Source organism: Oryx dammah, unplaced genomic scaffold (genome assembly GCF_014754425.2).
Source record: "Oryx dammah isolate SB20612 unplaced genomic scaffold, SCBI_Odam_1.1 HiC_scaffold_16, whole genome shotgun sequence".
In the NCBI taxonomy this organism is placed as follows: Eukaryota; Metazoa; Chordata; class Mammalia; order Artiodactyla; family Bovidae; genus Oryx; species Oryx dammah.
In genome coordinates, this window is record NW_024070200.1 from 66,952,557 (window position 1) to 66,978,150 (window position 25,594).

General features: G+C 39.4%; 1 protein-coding gene and 3 non-coding genes across 25 annotated transcripts in view; all 4 read right to left on the reverse strand.

Moving 5' to 3' along the window:
• The window catches only part of LOC120875281, a 137,389-nt gene that overhangs the window by 90,748 nt on the left and 21,047 nt on the right, over positions 1-25,594 (reverse strand). For 4 of the 22 annotated variants that reach the window (XR_005723923.1, XR_005723919.1, XR_005723913.1 and 1 more), the window contains exons 1-6: positions 17,859-21,158; positions 13,006-13,046; positions 11,627-11,664; positions 8,840-8,930; positions 6,362-6,488; positions 4,617-4,755 (exon numbers count right to left, since the gene is read on the reverse strand). The gene's annotated coding sequence lies outside the window, so the exon portion shown is untranslated. The other 18 variants (XR_005723920.1, XR_005723921.1, XR_005723917.1 and 15 more) reach the window with 15 other exon arrangements.
• On the reverse strand, positions 552-643 carry LOC120875806. Its single transcript, XR_005724100.1, has one exon. It is a non-coding gene; the product is annotated as a small nucleolar RNA SNORD116 (small nucleolar RNA).
• Positions 4,314-4,406, reverse strand: LOC120875805. The gene has a single exon (XR_005724099.1). It is a non-coding gene; the product is annotated as a small nucleolar RNA SNORD116 (small nucleolar RNA).
• On the reverse strand, positions 12,118-12,184 carry LOC120875762. The gene has a single exon (XR_005724064.1). It is a non-coding gene; the product is annotated as a small nucleolar RNA SNORD109A (small nucleolar RNA).

Sequence of the window (25,594 nt, forward strand, 5' to 3'; positions counted from 1 at the left end):
TCCTGCAAGGCTCAACACTGTGACAGGAGCTGCAATACAGGAACTGTCAAGAACAGAAACTAGACCTATTTCCTTTTGCCCCTGCCAATGCTCCACTAGGTCCCTGCAACTGCTACAGTACCCAGGCCACTCGGGAATCTCACCAACCCAAAGGGCTGCAATGGCGAGGGCCTCAGATCTGACCTGGAGCTCCGATCAGAAATTACAGAAGCTTCCTCGCTTCAGCTTCCACAACAGCACAGCCCCAACTAGTGCACTCATAGCAGGAACCAGGGTGAAATGTGCCTTTTCAAGTCAAGAGCTCCATGGGCCTAGGCCAGGATCTACTGCGACTCCTATCGCCATTGGACAAGCCTCTTCTGCTCTTCAGTGGCATTCACCATGCAGCTCACATTCCAAGAAGACTGCTCAAACATCTGTATATGCCCACCCTCAGACAGGAGCCTCGCAAGTGGGGGTGACGCCAGTGCTCTTTGCATGTGTGCGGCACAACTGAAGCTGCCCGCACTTGTAACTAGTCCTGCCCTTAGCCCCAGAGGAGACAATGTGCTAGACCTTGTTTCGATGAGGAGATGATATCAATTTCTCACTCATTTTGTTCAGATTTTCCAGGGAACGCATGTGAGGGTGCCATCATCGATCTGAGCACCTGTGGGTTCACTGTGTACTTTAGCCAGGAAGGCAGGCCAGCCCCCAGGAGGAGCAAGTGACCTGGGAGTCCCCCAGCAGCTGGGGGAACTCAGAGCTCCTAGGCTTCAAGGCCAGAAGAACAGTCCATCTAAACTTACAGCTACTCAGGCAGTCCCAGGAAACTGTACATCCATGAGACATCTTGGGTTAGCTGAAGGCATTCCATGCTCAGTGACCCAAAAAGTAGAGGTAGCAACCTGGGCCCCCCACACTTCTTGTTGGGCTCCCTTGCACTTTGAGTCACCACCTCACGGGCAGGGCTTTGTATCCTGGGTGACGGGCAGTCATACCTGGCAATGTCACCTGACAAGGGGACAGAAAGCACAGGCAGGCTTCAGATGTGTTCCCTTGTTCTTGCTGAACAATACTGATGCCCATGGTTCTCTGGGGGAAGTTCTGGATCTGAGCCCCAACTGTCTTGATCCCTTACATATGACTGGATACCTATCTGTCACCAGGAATGTAGGAAATTAGTTTCAAATGCCTGTGGGTGTCTATCTCTCTGAAAGCCGTGTGTGGCCAGGGGATTCAATGTGGGGCTGAGTGCGTGTGTTCTGGTCTACCAACAAAGATATATTCTCAGGATTCTGGGTGTGCCTCTGAAACTCTTGGGGGTCTCTGTGTCAGAGCCCCTTTGCAAAGGCCTCAGTGTCTGAATAGGCATGACTTCTCCACAGAGCCCTGCCGTCACATAAAATGGCAGATGAAGCATGCCGCCTTCAACAAGCCCCATGCAATATTCATCCAGAGGACCTGTTGAAATAGGCCCTGGGCTCCTGATCCCCATGACACCCACCCTCTGATCAAAGCACATTGACCTGACTGCTCAAGGTCGCCCTGCAGAGCATCTGTGTGACTGCCACCTAGACTGAAACCATGCCAGCTTCTACTACAGCTCAGGTGTCCTTGCCCACAAGTCCCCGTCCCTTCAGGAACAAGGGTACTTTCCCCAAGAAGTTTCAGGTGGCTCATTGTACACCACAGTAGGCCAGGCAGCACAGCTCCCAGGAGGAGCCAGTGAGCCTGGGAGTCCTCTAGCAGCTAGGCAATTCAAAGCCCCCAGGCTTCTCGGTAAGAGGATCAGTCCATCCACACTTACAGCTACTCAGGCAATCTCATGGAACCCACAGAACCCTTAATCCAAAAGGGGGAAGGTGTACCCTCCATAGTGATTGAGAAAGCTGTGGCAGCAACTTGGGCCCGCCACACTTCTGACCAGACTCCCTTGCACCTCAAGTCAATGCATACCACACATGGCCTCTTTTCCTGGGTGATGGACAGTCATATCCGACAACTGTTCCTGAAAACTGAAAAGCACAGGCATGCTTCAGATGTGCATCCCATTCTGAATAACATCCACGCTGACAGTTCCCCGGTTGAAGGCCTTCATTTGCTTTCTAACTGCCTCAATCCCTTATATACCAGTGGATACACATGCATCAGTAGGAAGTTAGGATATATTATCTGTGTGTGTCTGTTTGGCTGAGTGTGGTGAGGGGCTTGATGTTGGGTTGTGTGTGTGTGTTCCAGTGTACAAAAATGAGCTGTGTACAAAGATGAGCTTTCAGGATTCTGGGCGTGGATCTGGAACTCCTGGTTGTCTCCTTAAAGGCTGAGCCCCTTTGTAAAGGCCTCATTGCCTGAAAAGGTGTGCCTTGTCTACAGAGCCCTGACATCCAGCCTTCTCACAATACGGCAGGATCACGCCTGACACCTTCCATAAGCCCCATGCAAACTTTCCCCCTAAGGGGCTGTTCACACAGGGCATGGGCTCCTGATTTCCAAAACCCACGCCCTCTGACCAAAGCACAGGAACCTGACTGCTCAAAATCAGCAAGTGGAGCCTCTGTGGAACTGCCACGTATCTGGAGGCCATGCCAGTACTACTACAATTAGTTGTCCTTTCTCACCAGTCCCAGCTCCTCAAGGTACAAGTGAAGTTTCCTGAGAAGACAGACAATTCCATGAACTTGGCCCCAGAGCAGAAAAGGCCCAACACACCCTCAAAATGCTAAAATAACTCAGGGAATGAAACTTGTCTGGCTGACTGTGTCCAATCACTCTCCAGTGCTCCGCTGGAAAGTGAAGATGGGAGGTGGTCATCCTCAGGTATCAGGGTTCAGGGGTCACTCTCAAAGAAACTGGGACCCTTTAGCAGTCAGATTATGCTCAAATCCACATCCCGCAGAGCCCTGGGTACCAACCACACCTGAGGAAAAGCTCCCCTAGTCCAGGGCCTGGTCCAAGCTGAACTGCTCCTGCCCCCAAGGCTTCTCAACCGTATCAGAAGCCTTAAGGTGCCCTGCTCAAACAAGGGACAATCAGCACCCAGAAAGACCCACAGAAGTAAGAAGGCCTTGATTAGTTGACCCACACCATTCTGCCCGGCACCTCTTCTCCACCAGAGTAAAACTACCAAGTCCACCCAGGACACGAAGGCTGCTTCCAAGACCTGAGAAGAAGTGTCAGGAGAAAAGCTTTGCTGTGCAAGGTTTCCTAAAACCGTGCCAGGGTAGCCACTGGCTATACTGTGGAGGCAGGCTAGGCATGCCAACCAAGGCCCAACCTCTACCACAACCACTGTCTCAGTGATGATACTTCTCTGCAGGGTAGAAAACACCTGAGTCCCACCCAGGCTGGCCACCTTGCCCCATCCCTTAGGAATTCTTACAACTTGAAATTTCCATGCCCAAGAGCCAAAGGGACCAACAGGCATGTGCACAGACCTCAGTTCTACCCAGACTGGTTGGCAGGCAGGCCTCAGTACATGGAACTCTTCAAAGCCCCTGCAAGATAACCTTGAGTATCCCTCTTCAGGTATCAGGCCACCAAGGCCACAGAAGTCTTCTGAGGACCAGCGGGCCCTCTCTTTTGCAGGGAGCCAAGGGCACCTTCAAGGGGACCAAGGTATCCTTGGAAACACAAAGACAGTGCCTGCAGTCTCAGGGAGGCAGTTCCTCCCAGGAAATCACACTGCAACTTTCCTCACCTGCAGTACGCTTTTCCTAGGTACTCTGGCTAACCCACAGAAGGAATGCAGAGCTGGTGCCTCACCACACTCCAGTGGCCCCCACAGATCGAGCACTGTGCCGAGAGTCACAGTATAGGAGCTGCCAACTGCAGAAACGAGGCCTGTTGCCTTTTGTCAGTGCCCCTGGTCCACCAGGTCACTGCACCTGCTGCAGCCAACCACGCCCTCGAGAACCTTAAAAACCCAAAGGGCCGCAATGGCGAGGGCCGCAACTCTGGCCTGGGGCTGCAATCAAGAAGCCACTGTAGCTTCCTTGCTCTGGCTTCCACATCAGCACAGTCCCAACGACTGCACTCGCAGCAGGAACTGGGGCGGAACACACCTGTCCAAGCCAAGAGCTCCATGGGCCTAGGCCAGGGTCCACTGCACCTCCTACCACCAGCTGCCAAGCTGGCAGCCTCCTCTGCCCCCCCCAGTCATTACCAAGGACCTGGCACTCTGAAGTCCACTCAAATGCCTGTCCACAGCCCACCCTCAGATGGGAGCCTCACAAATTGTGGTGACCTGGGTGCTGTGTCCATGTGTATGACACAGATGTAGCTGGCCCTCATGCTAACTAGCCCTCCCGTAGCCACAGGGGCAGCAACGTGCTGGACCTCAGTTTCGATGAGGAGACGGTAGTGAGTTCTCACTCATTTTGTTCAGATTTTCCAAGGAATGCAGGTGAGGGTGTCATCATTGATCTGAGCACGTGCTGGCTTGCTGCCGACCTCCACAGGGCAGGCAACACAGATCCCAGGAGGAGCCAGTGACCTGAGTCTCCCCCAGAACCCGGAGGAACTCAGAGCCCCCAGGCTTTTCAGCAAGAGGAACAGTCCCCCCATACTTACAGCCACTCAGGCATTCCCAGGAAAGCCGAAATCCATGACACGTCTTGGGGTAGGGGAAGGTGTACCGTGCTCAATGATCCAAAAAGAATTGGCAGCAACCTGGGCCCGCCACACTTCTCGCCGACTCCCTTGCACCTCGAGTCACCACCTTATGGGCAGGGCTTCATCTCCTGGGTGATGGACAGTCATGCCTGGCAACTTCACCTGTCAAAGGGACAGACAGCACAGGCAGGCTTCACACGTGTACCCGGTCTCCCACTGGGCAACATCGATACGCTTGCTTCATGGGGGGAAGGCCTGTATCTGCTACCCAACTGTATTGATCCCTTACATATAACTGGATACATATCTGTCAATAGAGTGCAGCAAATTAGGTTCAAGTGCCAGTGGGTGTCCGTCTGACTGAGCGTGCATGACTGGTGGGGGATTTGATGTGGGGCTGAGTGTCCTTTGGAACTCCATCTAGGTATCTCTGTGCCTAAGAGTCCCCATGCAAAGGCCCTGATATCTGAATACACGTGCCATCTCCATGGAGTCCTACTGCTGTTGTCCCCTGGTTTTAGTCCACCAGGACTCCGCAACCACTGCAACCCACTAGGCACTCAGGAATCTCACCAAATCAAAGGGCTGCAATGGCAAGGTCCTCAGATACGGCCTGGGGCTCCAACTAGAAACCAAAGCTTCCTCACTTCGGCCTCGACATCAGCACAGCCCCAACTATGGCACTCAGAGCAATAACTGCATCAAAAATACACCTACCCAAACCAGATCCCACTTGCATGCTGCTACTGCTGCTGCTACTAAGTCACTTCAGTCGTGTCCAACTCTGTGCGACCCCATAGATGGCAGCCCATCAGGCTCCCCTGTTCTTGGGATTCTCCAGGCAAGAACACTGGAGTGGGTTGCCATTTCCTTCTCCAATGAATGAAAGTGAAAGTGAAAGTGAAGTCGTGGCCAACTCTTAGTGACCCCATAGACTACAGCTCACCAGGCTCCTCCATCCATGGGATTTTCCAGGCAAGAGTACTGGAGTGGGGTGCCATTGCCTTCATGGCTGGGATATTCTGACTCCTACTACCTGCAGCCACGCTGGCCTCCTCTCCAGTCACTCAGTCATGTCCAACTCTTTGTGATCCCATGAAATGCTCTTTGCTAGGTTTCTCTTTTATCATCTCCTGTAGTTTTCTCCAATCCTTGTCCATCGAGTTAGTAATGCCATCCAACCATCTCATCATCTTTTGTCCCCTTTTCCTCCTGCCTTCAATGTTTCCCAGAACAGGGTCTATTCCATTGTGTCAGCTTTTCTCATTAGGTGGCCAAATTATTGGTGCTTCAGCATCAGACCTTCCAGTGAATATTCAGGATTGATTTCCGTTCGGATTCACTGGTTTTTCCCTTGTTGTCTGAGGGACTCTCATGAGTATACCATGGTACAAAAGCATCAAATCTTCAATGCTCAGCCTTCTTTATGGTCCTAATCTCACATCCATACATGACTACTGGAAAAACTATCACTTTGAGTATATGGACCTTTGTCAGCAAATGATGTCTCTAATCATTAGTATCCTGTCTAATTTTGTCATAGCTTTTCTTCCAGGGAGCAAGTGCCTTGTAATTTTATGGCTTCAGTCACCAGCCACAGTGATTTGGAGCCCAAGAAAGTGAAGTCTGTTACTGTTTTACTGTGCACGGTCTTGCCTACCAGAGCTAGACCCAGTTTTCCCCATAGTTAGTCCCACCCATCTGGAAGCTTCCACAAGCCGCTTATCTTCATCCATCATAGAGCATATAGAAAGAAAATCATAATCACCTAAAACTAACCAAATTGATCACATGTATCACAGTCTTATCTAATTCAGTGAAACTATGAGCCATGCTTTGTAGGGCCACCCAAGATGGATGGGTCATGGTGGCCAGTTCTGACAAAATGTGGTCCACTGGAGAAAAAAAAAATGATAAATTGCTTTGGCTTCTTGTGTTTAGAATCCAGTGAACAATACGAAAAGGGGAAAAGGTATGACACTGAAAGATGAATTCCCCAAGTCAGTAGGTGCCCAATATGCTACTGTAGAAGAGTAGAGAAATAGTTCCAGAAGGAATGAAGAGGCTGACCCACAATGGAAACAACATCTAATTGTGGATGTGTCTGGTGGTGAAAGTAAAGTCTGCTGCTGTAATGAACAATATTGCAAAGGAACCTGGAATATTAGATCCACAAATCAAAGTAAATTGGAATTGGTCAAAGAGGAGATAGTTAAGAATGAACATCGACATTTTAGGAATCAGTGAACTAAAATGGATGGGAATGGGTGAATAATACAGATGACCATTATATCTACTACTCTGGGCAAGAATCCCTTACAAGAAACAGAATAGCCCTCATGGTCAATAAAAGAATTCAAAGTGCAGTACGTGGGTGCAATCTCAAAAACAACACAATGATCTCAGTTCATTTCTAAGACAAACCATTCAACAGCACACTAATCCAACTCTATGCCTCAATCACATATGCCAAGGAAGATGAAACTTAATGATTCTATGAAGACTTACAACACTTTCTAGAACTAAAAGGACACCAAAAAAAGATGTCCTTTTCATCACAGGGGACTGGAGTGCAAAAGAAGGAAGTCAAGAGACACTTGGAATAACAGGCAAGTTTGGTCTTATAGTACAAAATGAAGCAGGGAAAAGGCTAACACAGTTTTGCGAAGAGAACGCAATGCTCATAGCAAACACCCTCTTCCAATAACACAAGAGAAGACTCTACACATGGACAACTCCAGACTGTCAAATATGAAATAAGATTGATTTCATTCTTTGCAGGTGAAGTTGGAGAAGCTCTAGACAGTCACCAAAAACAAGACCGGGAGCTGACTATGACACAGAAAATGAACTCAAAAAAAAAAAAAAAAAGAAAGGAAAGGAAGAAAGAAAATGAACTCATTGCAAACTTTAGACTTAACTGAAGAAAGTAGAGAAAACCACTAGGCCATTCAGGTATGACCTAAATCAAGTATCTCATGATTATACAATGGAAGAGACAAATAGATTCAAGGGATTAGATCTGATAGAGTGCCTGAAGAATTATGGACAGAATTGATGCTTTTGAACTGTGGTGTTGGAGAAAACTCTTGAGAGTCTCTTGGACTGCAAGAAGATCAAACTAGTCAATCCTAAAGGAAATTGGTCCTGAATATTCACTGGAAGAACTGATGCTGAAGCTGAAAACTCCAACCCTTTGGCCACCTGACGTGAGGAACTGATTCACTGGAAAAGACCCTAATGCTGGGAAAGATTGAAGGCAGGCAGAGAAGGGGACGACAGAGGATGAGATGGTTGGATGGCATAACTGACTCTATGGATATGAGTTTGAGTAAGCTCCGGGAGTTGGTGATGGACAGGGAAGCCTGGCGTGCTGCAGTCCATGGTGTCACCAAGAATCAGACACAACTGAGTGACTGAACTGAACTGAATCTAATGAAAAAATCTTCAATGAACACTACTACAAACAACTTCATCAACAAGGACAACAAATATAGGGAAAATGGATTGTCTGACTTCCAAAGTTGCCAAATTATGATATGCATAATGTTCAATTTTCAACATAAAAGTACTAGAATACTGGACATTCAAAGAAATATGCATGTCCCTCACACAGAAGGAAAAATTAAGAACAAGCAACAGGAACTCAAAGTCAAGACACTGGACTCAACAGAGAAATATTTTAAATCAGTTACTTTAAATATGCTGCAAAAGGTAATGGAAAGTAGTTTTAAGAACCAGATGATTCCCACAAACACTATCTCATGAAATAGGTATGTCAATCATGGGACATACAATTTTCAAACAAAATCAAGTAGAAATTCTGGAGCTGAAAGCATAATTACAAGTATTAAAAAATTCACAAAAAGGCCTCCATGACAAATTTGAACTGACAAAAAAAAAAAAAACTAAAAAATATAAATCGTTCGAATTATCCAGTTATAGGAAGAGAAAATTTATTTTTCAATAGACACAGCCTAAAAGTAATATGAGGCCAGTGTACTAACATACACATAGCAAGAGTCAGAGAAAAAGAAAGGAATGAGCAGAAGCTATATTTCAAGAAATAATAGACAAAACTGCCCATAGTTGATGAAAAATCACAAACTTAAGAAGTCCATATAGGATAAATTCAAACAGATTCACAGTGCGACACATCACTATGAAACTGTTCAAATAGACAAAACAGCAATAGAGAAGACACAGAAGTGATTTTCAGAAAAACAAAAGTGATTTCTCATCATACCACATGGTTTCAGAAGGCAGTAGGATGGCACTTTCAAAGTTCTGAAACAAAATGTTATTCAACTGGGAATTCTTCATCTGATACTAATGCTCTAAAAAAATGCAGGAGAAATTAAGACATTCTCAGATTAACAAAGACTGAGAATGTTCTTTAATAGTAAATTTGCCCCACAAGAAATGTCTAAGGGAGTCAATCTTAAATGAATGTACAATATACAAGAACTTAAATGTGCATCAAGAAATAAATAACATCAGTAAAGGTAACTACACAGGCAAATATAAAAGCCAGTATTAACATATCTTTGTAACTCTTTTCTTATATGGTATTTAAATAAAGGCATAAAACAAAAACCATGTGCCTATGGTGATGAGTGCGTAAGTATGAAGACATAATGTGTGACAATGACAACATATAGGGGAAATGGAGCAATGTGGCAACAAAAATTTTATGCATTATTGAAATTAAATTGTTATTAATCATAACTACTTTATTATAAATTAAGAAATTGTTATCCCTAGCAAAACAGCTAAGAAAATAACTTAAAAATATATAGTAAAAACAAGGAAATAAAGAATTTAAAATGGACTCTCAATAATATCTATTTCACAGAAAATACGCAACATTGAAGACCAAGAAAAAAAAATTACAGAAAAAAATGAAGAGCAAAATAGCAGTTGTCCTCCTTAATCAGTAATTACTTTAAACAGAGATGGTTTAAAATTTCTAAGTGAAAGGCAGAGACTGGCAAAATGGATTAAAAACATGATCCAACTATATGTTATCTGCAAGAGAAATACTTCACATTCAAAAACATAGATTGGTTAAAAATTAAAGCATGAATAAATATTTCATATAACATGTAACCAAAAGACAGCTAGAGTGACTAAACCAATATCAGACAAAAGATGTCTTCAAACAAAAATTGTTACATGGGTCAATTAAATATTGATAAAAGAGTCAAATACATTAAGAAGATAAAGCAATGATAAACATTTACACACCTAACAACAAAGTCCCAAAATATATGAAGCAAAATTGCACAGAACTGAAGAAACAGACAACTCTACAATATTTGGATACTTTTAATGTCTTGCTTTTAATAAGCAATAGAACAATTAGAAGAACGATCATTCTGGAAATAGAATACTTGAACAACCATAAACCAACTACAGTGAACAGACTTACACAGAACACTCCACCTAAAATCAAATTATTATACATTTTTCTCAAGTGCATAAGGAACATACTCCATAAAAGACCAGATATAACACCAAAAATAAGTTTAAATAAATTTCAGAACACTGAAATCATACAGACTATGTTCACTGATCACAATGGAATTAAACTAGAAATCAGTAACATAAAAAAGTTTGGATGATTTCACACATAAGTAGAAATTAAGAAACAAGTTCCTAATAAAAATCAAGTATGACATTCTCGGGGAAAATTATTAAATTATTTGAGATAAATGAAAATTAACACACAACATTCCAAAATTTATGACATGCCAAAAGCAGTACTTGAGGAGAAAATTTTATAGCTGTTGAGATTTACATTTAAAAAAGAAAGATTTCAAATCAGTAACCTACCTTAAGAAGCTAGAAAAAGAAAAGAAAACCGAACATAAAGCAAGCAAGAAAGAACAGAAAGATTAGTATAGAAAATGATAAAGATTAAAGATTGAAAAAAGCAACTGAACAAAAAATAAAAATCAATGAAACCAAAAATCAATTTCTTGAAAAATTCAACAAAATTCAGAATATTTTAGCTAAACTGACCAGAGGAAATGAATGACGTTGCTAGTTTATAGAGAAGTGAATATATAAATTACAATTCATAAATAAATAAGAAAACTATTAAAGAATTTGTGAAAAGATCTTTGTCAAGAGAAAAACAGAGTTTACTCATTTCAAAAGTATTAAACATCAGGCCCTAGGTAACACAAAACCTGTGTAATCATGCCAAGGAATATAGACTATTTTTCTTAACTGATGGATGTTTCAATTTTAACAATAAATAATGATTATTTAATATATGAAATTTTACACTTGATTAACCCAACCTAGTATGTTTTGTGAGATTAATGCAATATGGAAAATTGAAATTTTTTGTTACCATAAAATGAAGCTTTTTATCATTTAAAATCTTCATGACCTTAGAAAGAGTTCAGAAAGTATAAAGTATAATTTTTCAGATCGAAAAAGGAAAAATCCTAATTAAAGTCAAATGTGGCTCAGCTGGTAAAGAATCTGCCTGCAGTGTGGGAGACATGGGTTTGATCCCTGGGTTGGGAAGATCCCCTGGAGAAGGCAAAGGCTACCCACTCCATGATTCTGGCCTGGAGAACTCCATGGACTGTATAGTCCATGGGGTCACAAAGAATCAGACACAATTGAGCACCTTTCACTTTCAACATTTAGAAGAATAGTAATAATGACCTGTAATGATCTTACGGATCTGACCAAAATGATCTAACAATGATGATCTCAATCATGGGGGTCAACATTCTGAAACCATAATATGTTAAGAAAACTCCCAAGCACAATTTAATTTAAGAAAATATATAAAACAACCATTTTCCAAGATTCTGTATTTGTCAGTTTACCTAAAACTCAGATAAAATAAAACTTAAAATTTGGAAATGAGGCTAGAGGCAATCACTAAAGAAAAGGACACATCATGAAGATATTATCCAGTAAGCCACTGAACAGATGAACACTTAAGACTTCAGGATGTGGCACAGTGCACAAGACATATGAATTTTAAAGGATCCTGGTAGTTACTCACCCCTATTTTCTGAAGTAGAGGCCCTCATTTCAGTCCTTCTATCTCAGAAAAGCATAGCAGAAAAAAACAAAAACAAAAAGAAAAAAAAGACACAGTCTCAAAAATATTCAACAGTAAAAATAACAAAGCACTAATACTGTCAAAACTCATTGTCAAAATTTATTAGTCATGCAATGTTCCCTTCTTCCAGCCCAACCAAAAATGATGCTTTCAGTATCCATTACAGTTGCTCAACCCCTTCTTACTTCAACATTTTTTCCCCCTCATTTATTACTCAAGAACAATTCCTTTAAAAAGTTCTATCTACAACTGTGTTCAAAATGAAGCAAGTCTTGGGTCACTTAGCATATCTACATGCCTCATAAGAGGCATGAGTATGTAGAATAGGATGACTTGCTCTGGAAGAAAGAAAAGGCAGGCTCACAGCAGTGTTATGTAGCCAAAGCAAGGCTCTGAGGTTCTTATTTGTCCAGTTAGAGGGGCATTCATCTGGACCTCAGATTGACATCTGGAATGAGTCCCTCAGCATCCTCAGACAGTTTTTCTCATCATCGATCCAGACAAGCACCCTCCCAACAAATAAGCATTTCCATAGCCAGGCTCATTTCCTTCAGGCTTACATACTGTGTTGTTAACAAAAAACAATACATATACAGAACACAATTTGTTTAGTATTATACAACAGAACCCTCATAGCACAAAAGGCACACAACCATAGATTTCTCTAAAATTAAAATCTATTGAGAATATCCAAAACAACTAAGTCAATTAAAATTTTGAGGAGTAGTTGAGGTGAAAGTGTTAGTTTCCCAGTGGAGTCTGACTCTTTGACACCCTATGGACTGTAGCCCACTAGGCTCCTCTTTTCAGGGAATTCTCCAAGCAAGAACAGTGCAGTGGGTAGTCATTCCCTTCTCCAGGGGATCTTCCTGACTCAGGGATCAAATCTGTGTTTCCTGCATAGCAGGAAGGTTCTTTCTCATCTGAGCTATAGTGGGGTAGCATTTGTAAATGAAGTAGCATATAAGCTTTGATTATAGTCGAAATATGAGTAGAAATATCTGAATCCTGAAATGCTAGTAACAAAAAGATAAATATTTTGGCACATTTAAATTTCACTAAAAGGTTATTTTCACACATAATAAAATGGTATAAAAAGGAAATTTATCAATGATTCTTAAATGTTAACCAAGTTATTTTCTTTAATAGAGGGAAACATAATGAAGAGTCCATTAACAAAGTAGATATACCTATGAGGGAAAATTTATAAAAATGTGCTCCTTGGGCACCTCAAAAAATGAGGTCACAAAACTTGAATTTGTGACATCACTGGCCAGAACACAGACCAAAATTTCAATAGCACCAGAGTAGCTGCTCACCTTTCCTCCCTGAAGTATGATAACTTGTTCTAGCCTTTGACCTGCAGCAAAACATCACACAGGATACAAATCAGATCAGAAAAATGCATGACATTATTTTAAAAATCAACAGAACAATTGGTTCTATAATAATTATTTATTGTACAGGCATCCTCACATTTCTAGTCCTCACCAAACAAATCAAAATTCCTTGCTCCTTTATCATCTTTGTCATTTAATTTCTTCACTCTCTGAACTCATTCTGCAAATAGTCAATAATCCTCTCTACCACTCTATGTAAATTAGTAACATAGCACTTATCTTTTAAACTGAGAAATTCTAAAGTTGTATTTACATCAAATAAGGATTTTATGAAATGCTTTGTGATGGGTCAAATAAAAAGGATGTTTGTTGTGAGACCCATATTCTGGAAGAGATAAGAACTCTGAAAATCTATTACAAACATGTTGAACGAATGGACCAATGGCAAGAATAGAAAAATAGAGGAGACACTTCATAAGATAAATGGAAATTATTTACAAAAAGAATCAAATGGAAAAAGACTTTAGAGAGGGGTAAGACATAAGCAGAATTAAGATGGAGTAATATTGGCCTGTCTTTTCTCAACATGGAATTTAGGAGGGGTACATCAATAACTGAACAGAGGTCTCTGAAGGACAAAGGCTTGCAAGTAAACTGGGGAAAGCAAACGGCAAGGTAAAAGGAACGAGACCCTAGATATTATGTAATGTTTGATTCCATTTAAATGGCATTCTTTAAAAGACAAAACCTGTGTGATCACTCACCTAGAGTCAGACATCCTGGAATGTGAAGTCAACTGGGCCTTAGAAAGCATCACAACAAACAAAGCTAGTGGAGGTGATGGAATTCCAGTTGAGCTATTTCAAATCCTGAAAGATGATGCTGTGAAAGTGCTGCACTCAATATGCCAGCAAATTTGGAAAACTCAGCAGTTCCCACAGGACTGGAAAAGGTCAGGTTTCATTCCAATCCCTAAGAAAGGCAATGCCAAAGAATGCTCAAACTACCGCACAGTTGTACTCATCTTACACACTAGTAAAGTAATGCTCAAAATTCTCTAAGCCAGGCTTCAGCAATACGTGAACCGTCAACTTCCAGATGTTCAAGGTGGATTGAGAAAAAGCAGAGGAACCAGAGACCAAATTGCCAACATCTTCTGGATCATGGAAAAAGCAAGAGAGTTCCAGAAAAACATCTCTTTCTGCTTTATTGATTATGCCAAAGCCTTTGACTGTGTGGATCACAATAAACTGTGGGAAAATTCTGAGAGATGGGAATACCAGACCACCTGACCTGCCTCTTGAGAAATCTGTATGCAGGTCAGGAAGCAACAGTTAGAACTGGACATGGAATGACAGACTGGTTCCAAATAGGAAAAGGAGTACATCAAAGCTGTATATTGTCACCCTGCTTATTTAACTTATATGCAGAGTATATCATGAGAAATGCTGGGCTGGAAGAAGCACAAGCTGGAGTCAAGATTGCCAGGAGAAATATCAAGAACCTCAGATATGCAGATGACACCACCCTTATGGCAGAGAGTGAAGAGGAACTAAAAAGCTTCTTGATGAAAGTGAAAGAGGAGAGTGACAAAGTTGGCTTAAAGCTCAACATTCAGAAAATAAAGATCATGGCATCTGGTCCCATCACTTCATGGGAAACAGATGGGGAAACAGTGGAAACAGTGTCAGACTTTATTTTTGGGGGCTCCAAAATCACTGCAGATAGTGATTGCACCCATGAAGTTCAAAGACGCTTACTCCTTGGAAGTAAAGTTATGACCAACCTAGACAGCGTATTTAAAAGCAGAGACTTTACTTTGTCAACAAATGTCCGTCTAGTCAAGGCTATGGTTTTTCCAGTAGTCATGTATGGACGTGAGCTGGACTGTGAAGAAAGCTGAGCACCAAAGAATTGATGCTTTTGAACTGTGTTGAAGACTCTTGAGAGTCCCCTGGACTGCAAGGAAATCCAACCAGTCCATTCTAAAGGAGATCAGTCTTGGGTGGTCTTTGAAAGGAATGATGCTAAAGCTGAAACTCCAGTACTTTGGCCACCTCATGCAAAGAGTTGACTCACTGGAAAAGACTCTGATGCTGGGAGGGATTAGGGGCAGGAGAAGGGGACGACAGAGGATGAGATGGCTGGATGGCATCACCAACTCGATGGATGTGAGTTTGAGTGAACTCTGGGAGTTGGTGATGGACAGGGAGGCCTGGTGTGCTGCAATTCATGGGGTCGCAAAGAGTCGGACACGACTGAGTGACTGAACTGAACCGAAAGACAAAACTTGGTCCCCTGGAGAAGGAAATGGCAACCGACACCATTATTCTTTCCTGAAAAACCCCATGGACAGTATGAAAAGGCAAAAAGATATGACACCAGGACATGAGCCCCCTAAGTTGGAAGGTATCCAATATGCTACTGGGGAAGAGCCAAGAGCAATTACTAATAACTCCAGAAAGAATGAAGCAATTGGGTGAAAGCAGAAACAATGCTCAGTTGTGGATATATCTAGTGGTCAAAGTAAAATCTGATGCTGTACCCATTACTGCATAGGAACCTGAAAAGTTAGGTCCATGGATCAAGGTAAACTGGACATAGTCAAGCAGAAGATGACAAGATTAAACATCAATATCTTTAGGAATCAGTGAATTAAAATGGATGGGAATGGGCAAATTTAATTCAGATGACCATTAAATCTACTGCTGTGGGCAAGAATTCTTTAGAAGAAATGGAGTAGCCCTCAAAGCACACACCTTTCTCCAGCAACACAAGAGATGACTCTATACGTGGACATCACCAAATAGTCAATACTGAAATCAGACTAACTATGTCCTTTGCAGTCAGAGATGAAAAAGCTCTATACAGTCAGTAAACATAAGACCTGGAGCTAACCGTGGCTCAGATCATGAGCTCCTTACTGCAAAATTCAGGCTTAAATTGAAGAAAGTAGGAAAAACCACTAAGCCATTCAGGTATGACCAAAATCAAATATCTTATGATTATACAGTGAAGGCGACGAATAGATTCAAGGGATATGTGGTAGACAGAGTTCCTGAATAACTATGCATGCAGGTTCATAACACTGTACAGGAGGCAGTGACCAAAGCTGTCCCAAAGAAAAAGATGCAAGAAGGCAAAGTGATTGCCTGAGGAGGCTTTACAAATAGCTAAGGAAATAAGAGAAGTGAAAGGCAAGGGAGAAAGGGATATACCCAACTGAATGCAGAATTCAGAGAAGAGCAAGGAGGTAAGACCAGCATCTTAAATGAACAATGCAAAGAATACAGGAAAACAATAGAATGCAAAGGACCATAGATCTTTTCAACAAAATACTTGTTGGAGACATCAAGGGAACACTTCACGTAAAAATGGACAAGATAAAGGACAGCAACAGTAAAGACCTAAGAGAAGCAGAAGAGATTAAGGTGATAAGAATACACAGAACTGTACAAGAAAAGTGTCAATGATTCAGAAAACCATGATGGTGTGGTCACTCACCTATAACTGGACAACCTGGACTGTGAAGTCAAGTGGACCTTAGGATGCGTCACTACAAAGCTAGTGGAGGTGATAGAATTCCAGCTGAGCTATTTAAAATCCTGAAAGATGATGCTGTTTAAAGTGCCAATTGATATGTCAGCCAATTTGGAAAACTCAGCAGTCCCCACAGGACTGGAAAAGGTCAGTTTTCATTCCAATCCCAAAGAAAGGCAATGCCAAAAATGCTCAAACTGATGCACAATTGCACTCATCTCACATGCTAGTATTTTCTTGGGCTCCAAAATTACTACAGATGGTGAGTGCAGCCGTGAAATTAAAAGATGCTTGCTCCTTGGAATGAAAACTATTACAAACCTAGACAGCATATTAAAAAGCAGAGACATTACTTTGCCAACAAAGGTTTGTATAGTCAAAACTACAGTTTTTCCAGTAGTCATGTATGGATGTGAGAGTTATACTATAAAGAATCCCAGTACCTGAAGAATTGATGCTTTTGAACTGTGCTGTTGGAGAAGACTCTTGAGAGTCCCTTGGACTGCAAAGAGATCCAACCAGTCTATCCTAAAGGAAATCAACCCTGAATATTCACTGGCAGCACTGTTGATAAAACTGAAGCTCCAATACTTTGGCCACCTGGTACAAAGAGATAACTGATTGGAAAAGCCCTTGAGGCTCGGAAAGACTGAAGGCAAAAGAAGGGGGCAGCAGAGGATACAATGGTTAGATAGCATCACTGAGACAATGGATATGAATTTAAGAAAACTCCGGGAGATAATGGAGAGCAGAAGAGCCAGGCATGCTATAGTCCATGGGGTTGCAAAGAGCTGGGTATGACTTAAGTGACTGAACAACAAAAACAAAAGGCAGAACTACAGAAACAGTGATTACAAGAGACTGAAGAGCAGAAGGAGAGATTGACTATAAAGGAGAAACACAAGGGGATTTTAGGGGTAATGGACACCCCCCTCCCCGACACACATCATGATTGTGGTGCTAGATATACTATACTTTTGCCAAACCCATAGAAGTACACGTGACAAATGGTGTATTTTAAGGTACATAAAATTCAAGTTATGTAAGAGGTACAAATATAATATTGGAAAAATGCTAGCACAGAACACTGGGCCAGTGTTCATGCATCCTCTCTACTCTCTCATGTTTTGAGTCTATATATGTGTTAGTAGGCACACACTCAAAGGAATACCATTTAGTAAGATATCAGATATTCAGATATCAAATGTTGAATACATGCAGAACTGGTAGCATTCAAAACTACCCAAACTGTGAATAACACTAAAAATGAGTAAGTTAAAGTCTTCCCTTACTTGCTTAGAATAGAAACATAGTACGGTTCAACAACAGTCATTTGTTTCTCATTTTCTTCAGATTTTTCACAATGTATAAATACATGATCCAGACATATTCATTTAAAGACACCTTTTGCTGTTCGCCTGTGAGAAAGGACAGATCCTGAAAACACCCAAGAAATAATACAGGCGTCCATAATCCTAGAAACATACTAAGCCACTTAATTTACATGTGGAAAGTATAGATGAAAATGAGTATGGGAGGCTACACCAGCTATTAAACCAATGAGAAGAGGTTTTTCCATTTTAGTTCTTCATGAACATTATGAGTAAAATCAATTTATTTCTGTGGCAGAATTCTACCGATTTGAATGTCCTACTATCCTTGAATATTTAATTCTCTTATTCAAGATGCCCTTTATCCATCATAATTAATGCTGTAAGACAATGAAATGCTTTGTATGCAAACCAACATTGATTCCATATTTAAAACAAGAACACAAAAACAGAAATGCACAATAATAAAAATTAAATACATTCAAATTGAATGAACCAGGTATGAGGCAATGGGCTTCAACTGTGTTTATTTTGGTTTTTCAATTTACTTATTTCTACAGTAAGAGTTTCCACCAATATTCAACCGAATGTTCACTGTGCAGACTTGTACACCTTCAAACGAAGCAAGTATGATCATAAAATCCTGGTCAGACAACTTCTCGTGTTCTTATCCCTAAAAGAACTAAAAATATACATATACACAAAAATCTCCACATAAATATTTATAGCAAGATTATTCAAAACAGCCAAAGAACAGAAATAAGTTAGTAGAATGCCATAAATTGATGAATGAATAAGCAAGCAAAATGTGATCTATAAACGGTGTATTACTCACCCATAAAAAGAAATGGAGTCCCAATCCATGCTATAACATGGCTGAACTTTGAAAAATCATGCTAAGTGAAGGAACTGTGAGTAAAAACACGTTCTATTATAAATGGTTCAAATCCAGATACAGATAAAACCCACTGGTATCAAAGTATTCATGCTCTTATTTCACACTTTCATATTTCCTGAGTATGTACACCTGAAACCATGTGCTTCAAGATATTCTGCCCTACATATTCTTTTATATTCTTTTATATTCATTTTGATCAAACTTCCAACTTAAAAGTCTTATAGTTGTAAATCAACTATACTTCAATAAAATATTTTAAAAAACATTTTAAAATGTATCGATTCCCCTCAAATTTTCTCCAGTGAGTTTTAGCATCTTTTGATTTCCCTGGTTGAAACAATTATTATGATTATTGCCAAGTGTTGAGTTTTTATATCCTGTCATTCTTATATGTTTATCACAACTTTCTGTAGTATTTTACTTCTGACCCTATTAATTCATTCACTCATTCACATGTTGGTTTAATAATATTATAAACACTTTACCATCATTAAAGAGATTTACCATATTCAAACATCCCCAACTTGCATCCATCAAAATTAGAGGCTGAGCAGCTCTGTGTCCAGCAGTCCTCCATGACAGATGCAGCCTTACTTAATTAACTATGACTGCTTTTTCCTTCAGTATTCTCTGTTCCAGGGCCTCAACTGTGAACATCTTATACAGGTTCAGTTCTCCTCAAGATACCAGAAAATAAGAAGGTAAACACACATTTCTTGCTATAAACTATCCAATTTTTTAAATGTACTTTAGCCACTGCTATGGCACAATCAGGCAAAACTTTATGTCGCAATTCACTCTGCTTATCATTCTGGCCAACATTTTAGCTACTAGCTCAGAATTACTAATGAATGGTACTTGCAAGACACAAGGTACTGTCTTTAGAAAAGTGTTAGAATGAATACAGACAACTGGAGAAATTGAATTGATTATGGAACACATATTCATATGAAGTAGTTTATAATCTATACCATATGGTCATAAAGTACAATCTGAAAAATATTTCATTAGAACATTACGACACTTGAATCTATAGCAGTTAGGGATTGTACCTTCAACTCCAAGATCCTCATTGGTCCTTTCCCTGCTATTTATAGTATTTCTCTTGGTGTTACCTGTCATCAATTCTGCGTTAAAGTTGATTTTTTCCATTTAGTGATACCCCTCTTATTGGCCATTTCTTTTTGGATGTCGATTTGTGCCCCCATGACATACCAGTCTCTATGAAATAGTTTCCCAAGGAACACTGCCTCATCTCCTCAGCACTGGCACCCCTATTTCAACAAGTCATTCTACAATTTCTAAGTTTATACCACAGAATTTCCAACAAACCAATGTCCTATTCATCTTTTTCTCCTGTTCCTGCAGTATCTCAACATTTAACACTTTTAAGTTTAAAGAACTAAACTTGAGAATTTGCATGGCTCTGACCTTAACAATACAGAGAAAATAAAGATGACCTCAAAAATGTGTATCTTTCCCCCCAAACAAGAGGAAATGTAGCAAAATATAAGTATTATTTTCATCTTCCAAAGGCTGTGACAGTGATTGTGTTTTTCTTAAGTTCTGAATAACAGAATTAATTGCACAATCAAATTTAGTTTCTAACGAGTCTCTATCTTAAAAAAAGGAATGAATATCCTATACTGTATGGTTATTGTATTAAATGAGATAATTCATGAAAAAGTGTTTATTTCAGCATGTGGCACACATACTAAGAATTCAATAAATGCTATATATAACTGAAATATATAAATTTGAGACTACACATCACACACACGCATACACAATAGTAAAATAATGATCCAAACTCATCATCAACAGTTTTTGAACAGTCTTCCTATAAAATTAGTTTATTGACCATATCCAAATAAGCACATGAATATTTCATTTTATGTGAATAAAATACAATATTAATATTTCAAACATAGTTGATACTCAGGAACTAATGGCCAATCTTTTGAAAAAGCTAGATTTTAATGTCAATTAATTTCAATATATTAAATACAATTAAATTGGATAAGTACATTATTAATTTCCCTAGCATTATGATTTGATAAACAGATTATTTATAATTTTACAAGTATAACTAAGGCTGTAATGAGTACCCTTGAGTTTACATACAAATTTGAACACTTCCTATTATGTCCTATAGGTAAATTTCTAAATATAAAATTGTCAAAATGTGCCAATTTCCATCTAATACATATTTTCACTGTCTTTTGGACAGACTAACACACAAGGAGTTCTAAATTTTCCATACTTTGCTAATAAATGTACCATTAATCTAATAGGTGAAAAAAGTAATTGCTGATTTGTGTGTTAATGACTATGTTTAAAGACGCACACAAATATTAATTTCATTATATATTTATAATAATTGATAATTATTTAGTATATAGTTATTTCATTGCAAGATTAATATGGTTGAGCTTTTTTTTTGTTTTTAGGTAAGAAGTAGATTTATCCAGAAACGAACACACTCCAGCGTGTGGGCCATTGCAGAGGGCTTGTGCGGCAGCCTGGTTGAGTATATTTTTATGTGTTCTTGGCCATTCATGGTACCTTCCTTCTCTGATTTGTTCATTTATATGTATTCCTACTTTTGTACTGGAATACTTGTCTTTTTATTGATTTGGGTGAGCCTTTAATAGAATAGAATATTAACACTAACCTGGTAGTTTCAAGTAAACATAAAGGTACATTTTCAAATGACTGCAGAAAAAGTAATAACCCAAATTTACGCTAGCAGGTTTTAGATATTCCTTCTCTCCTGTAAACTCTCCAATGTAGACAACATGGAGAAAATTTGGAAAACACAGTTTAATTGGATTAAAGATTATGTTCATTAGTTATTTATGAAAATGTGAATCTTTCACATTTTTATAAACAAGATTACATGATAGCTTTGGAACATACAAATCCTATTATGAGATGTTGAAACAATTACAAAAACTGCTCAGGTGAAGTCAAAATAGACTGAAGTCAAAGCCTAAGGAGACCAGATACCACCAAGGAATTGAGAGACAATATTCTGACCTGAAATGTACTGAAGAGGAAAAGAAAGCAGGTAAGATTCTGGTCACAATCCTTGGGAACTTGTGGGAAAAATATGCTAAATTTAAAATATAATTTATTGGTTATAACTGGAAAGGGGTTCATATCACTCCAGTCACTTACATTGGTTTTACATTGCTTAGGTTATGATGGCATATACTATTCACTTAGAGCCCTCTCTTGTGAATGAGATTTAGCAGTATTATTAATAGTAATTTTCATGAAAGTAAAATGGAAAAATAATTTTCAGATACGTTTACCATGTACTGGGGTTAATCTGATTATTTTCCAGGTTCTGGTTTAGCCAATGCTCTAGTTCAGGATGTGGTACTGAAGCACAAAGCCTGCTGTTGTAAACAAGGTTTTACCGAAACACAGCCATACTCATTCAATTACATACTGTGTTTGGCTGCTTTTACACTCCAAGTGCAGAGAGCATCAGCTGGAACAGAGATGATACATCCTACAAAACTGAAACTGCTTGTTATTTCACCCTTTACAGAAAAGGCTTACCAATCCATGGTCTACTTTAATGTAGACTGAGGTAGTAACTTCATACAATTAAAACTTAGTTTTAAGACACTAAAGCATAAGTGGACTAAGAAGGCAGTTGCCATATTTAGACTACATTTTCTCATGAAAGCTGGCACAGAATGGAGGCAGCTCTACTCTGATTTTCCAAATTTGAGCATAGTAATAAGTCAAGAGTTCCTGCTAGATGAGTCCCTTAATTTAATGGCCCTCCGTCCTCATGCTCTCGTTTTCTCCTTATGCATCATCACCTCAGAGACCACTGTCATCACTGTCCTTTCACATGGGAGGTAAAGCCCTTGTTTTTCCATTGCCATGCTCTTCTTCCTATTATATTTAATAGCAGGATGGATGGATAGATGATACACAAAAGAAAGATAATGGAATTTGAATAACTTGTATATTAATAAGCTAAACAGATGATAGAGACAGATAAATTATGGTAGATAAAAGTGATAGATGATAGATCTATGGATAGATGACAGGTTTTTGATAGAGTAAAATGGAGAACTTTAGAATCACTAATAAAAGACATTACAACACTAAAGTGTTTCTCAAAACTGAGTATTTCTGTTTCAACAGAAACTTATTTATCTTTAATCCATTTGAGTTTATTTTTGTGTATGGTGTTAGAAAGTGTTCTAGTTTCATTCTTTTAAAAGTGGTTGACCAGTTTTCCCAACACCACTTGTTAAAGAGATTGTCTTTAATCCATTATATATTCTTGCCTCCTTTGTCAAAGATAAGCTGTCCATAGGTGCGTGGATTTATCTCTGGGGTTTCTATTTTGTTCCATTGATCTATATTTCTGTCTTTGTGCCAGTACCATACTGTCCTGATGACTGTGGCTTTGTAATAGAGCCTGAAGTCAGGTAGGTTGATTCCATCAGTACCATTCTTCTTTCTCAAGACTGCTTTAGCTACTTGAGGTTTTTTGTATTTCCATACAAATTGTGAAATTATTTGTTCTAGCTCTGTGAAAAATATCGTTGGTATCTTGATAGGGATTGCACTGAATCTATAGATTGCTTTGGGTAGTATACTCATTTTTACTATATTGATTCTTCTGATTCATGAACATGGTATGTTTCTCCATCTATTAGTGTCCTCTTTCTTTCACCAGTGTTTTATAATTTTCTATATATGAAATATTTTCCCTCTTAAATTCTTAAAAATAAATATACCTATTTAAAACAATTATTCCATTGTCTATATTACTTGTAGTATATATGGCAACCCTAGCATATAAGGGGTAAAGACTAGGTAAATAGGTATGTATATTTCCAAGATTCTTCTTTTTATGGGAAATGATTTAATAGTCTTAAAAGGCTAAAGCAAATATATATAGTATTCCCTAGAAAACCACTAAAAAAAAGTATAGCTAAAAAGGTAAAGGAAAAACGAATTTTGAAAAAAAATTAAAAGGAAGGCAGAAAAGAAGAGACAGAAGAATAGAAAGCAGAAGATAGACACTGATAGGGAGTATACACTTAACAAAGCAACAATAAAAGATGTGGACACACTTAACAAAGAAACAATAAAAGAGGTGGACTTAAATCCACTTTATCAATATTTAAATGAACAACGAATAAACATTCAATTAATGGTTAAAACATACTAAACAGCTATACACCATCTAATGACAATATTTTATACATAAAGTTATAGGTTGAAAAGATAAAAACATAACACCATCCTAACAGAAAGCAAAAGAAAGCTAGAGCAGTTATCTTAATTTTCAATAATGCAAACATCATGTCTGTTTATTACCAAAGATAGAGACATTTCAAAATATAAGATGGTCAATTTATAAACAACTACAAAAGTCTGTATGACAAATAAAAGTTACAAACTACCTGAAATGAAACTGACAGAAATAAAGGGGAGTAACAGACAAATCAAATCAGTTGGTGACTTTAAACTCTACGTTTTCAGTAATTTACAGAATAAAGCACAATATCAATCACAGATGATATGAACAATACTATCAACCACTTAAACCCAACGGGCATTTATAAAACACTATAGTCAACAACTTCAGAATAAATGCACTCTTTAAAAGTGTCTATGGCATATTCACCAAGAAAAACCATGTATCAAGCCAAAGATATTTAAAATAACTCAGCTGATATAGAATATATTCACTGATCATAATGAAAATTAGAAATCCATACAATAAAATACCTTTGAAGAATAAAAGGAGTCATCACTGCAGATGGTGACTGCAGCCATGAAATTAAAAGATGCTTGCTCCTTGGAAGAAAAGCTATGACCAACATAGACAGCATATTCAAAAGCAGAGACATTACTTTGCCAACAAAGGTCTGTCTAGTCAAAGCTATGTTTTTTTCCAGTAGTCATGTATGCATGTGAGAGTTAGACTATAATGAGAGCTGAGCACCAAACAATTGATGCTTTTCAACTGTGGTGTTGAGACGACTCTTGAGAATCCCTTGGACTGCAAGGAGATCAAATCAGTCCATCCTAAAGGAAATCAGTTCTGAATGTTCACTGGAAGGACTGATGGTGAAGCTGAAACTCCAATACTTTGGCCACTTGATGCAAAGAACTGATTCATCTGAGAAGACCCTGATGTGGGAAAGATTGAAGGGAGGAGGAGAAGGGGATGACGAGGATGAGATGGTTGGATGGCATCACTGACTCAATGGACATGAGTTTGAGCAAGCTCTGGAAGTTGGTGATGGACAGGGAAGACTGGTGTGCTGCAGTCCATGGGGCTGCAAAGAGTCGAACATGACTGAGCGACTAAACTGCTTATCCAAGGCTAAGATTAAATTATTAAGTACTTCACATTTCAAAAACAATATTAAAGCAATGGTAAAAGTTTTGACTGAAAAGATCTAAAACTTTAGAAATTCAGAAGCAACAAGATGGTGACAAAGGAGGTGCCTGAGCTCCCCTCCTCATACAGACACACAAAATGTACAGCTACACACAGAACAATTTACTCTGAAAGAGACTCAGACACTTTCAGAAAGTAGGACAAATGAGAAAATACATCAAAACAGGTAGGAAAGGCTGTTTCCTTACACATTCTTGGCATGAACTCCACCCTCAGCATAGTGCCTTACCATCAGGAGAGAAGTCCCAACTTCTAGCTTCTCCCTGAAAACCAAAGGACTGATCTAGCAACAGTGGTGTTGGAGGAGGCTCTTGAGAGTCCCTTGGACTGCAAGGAGATCCAACCAGT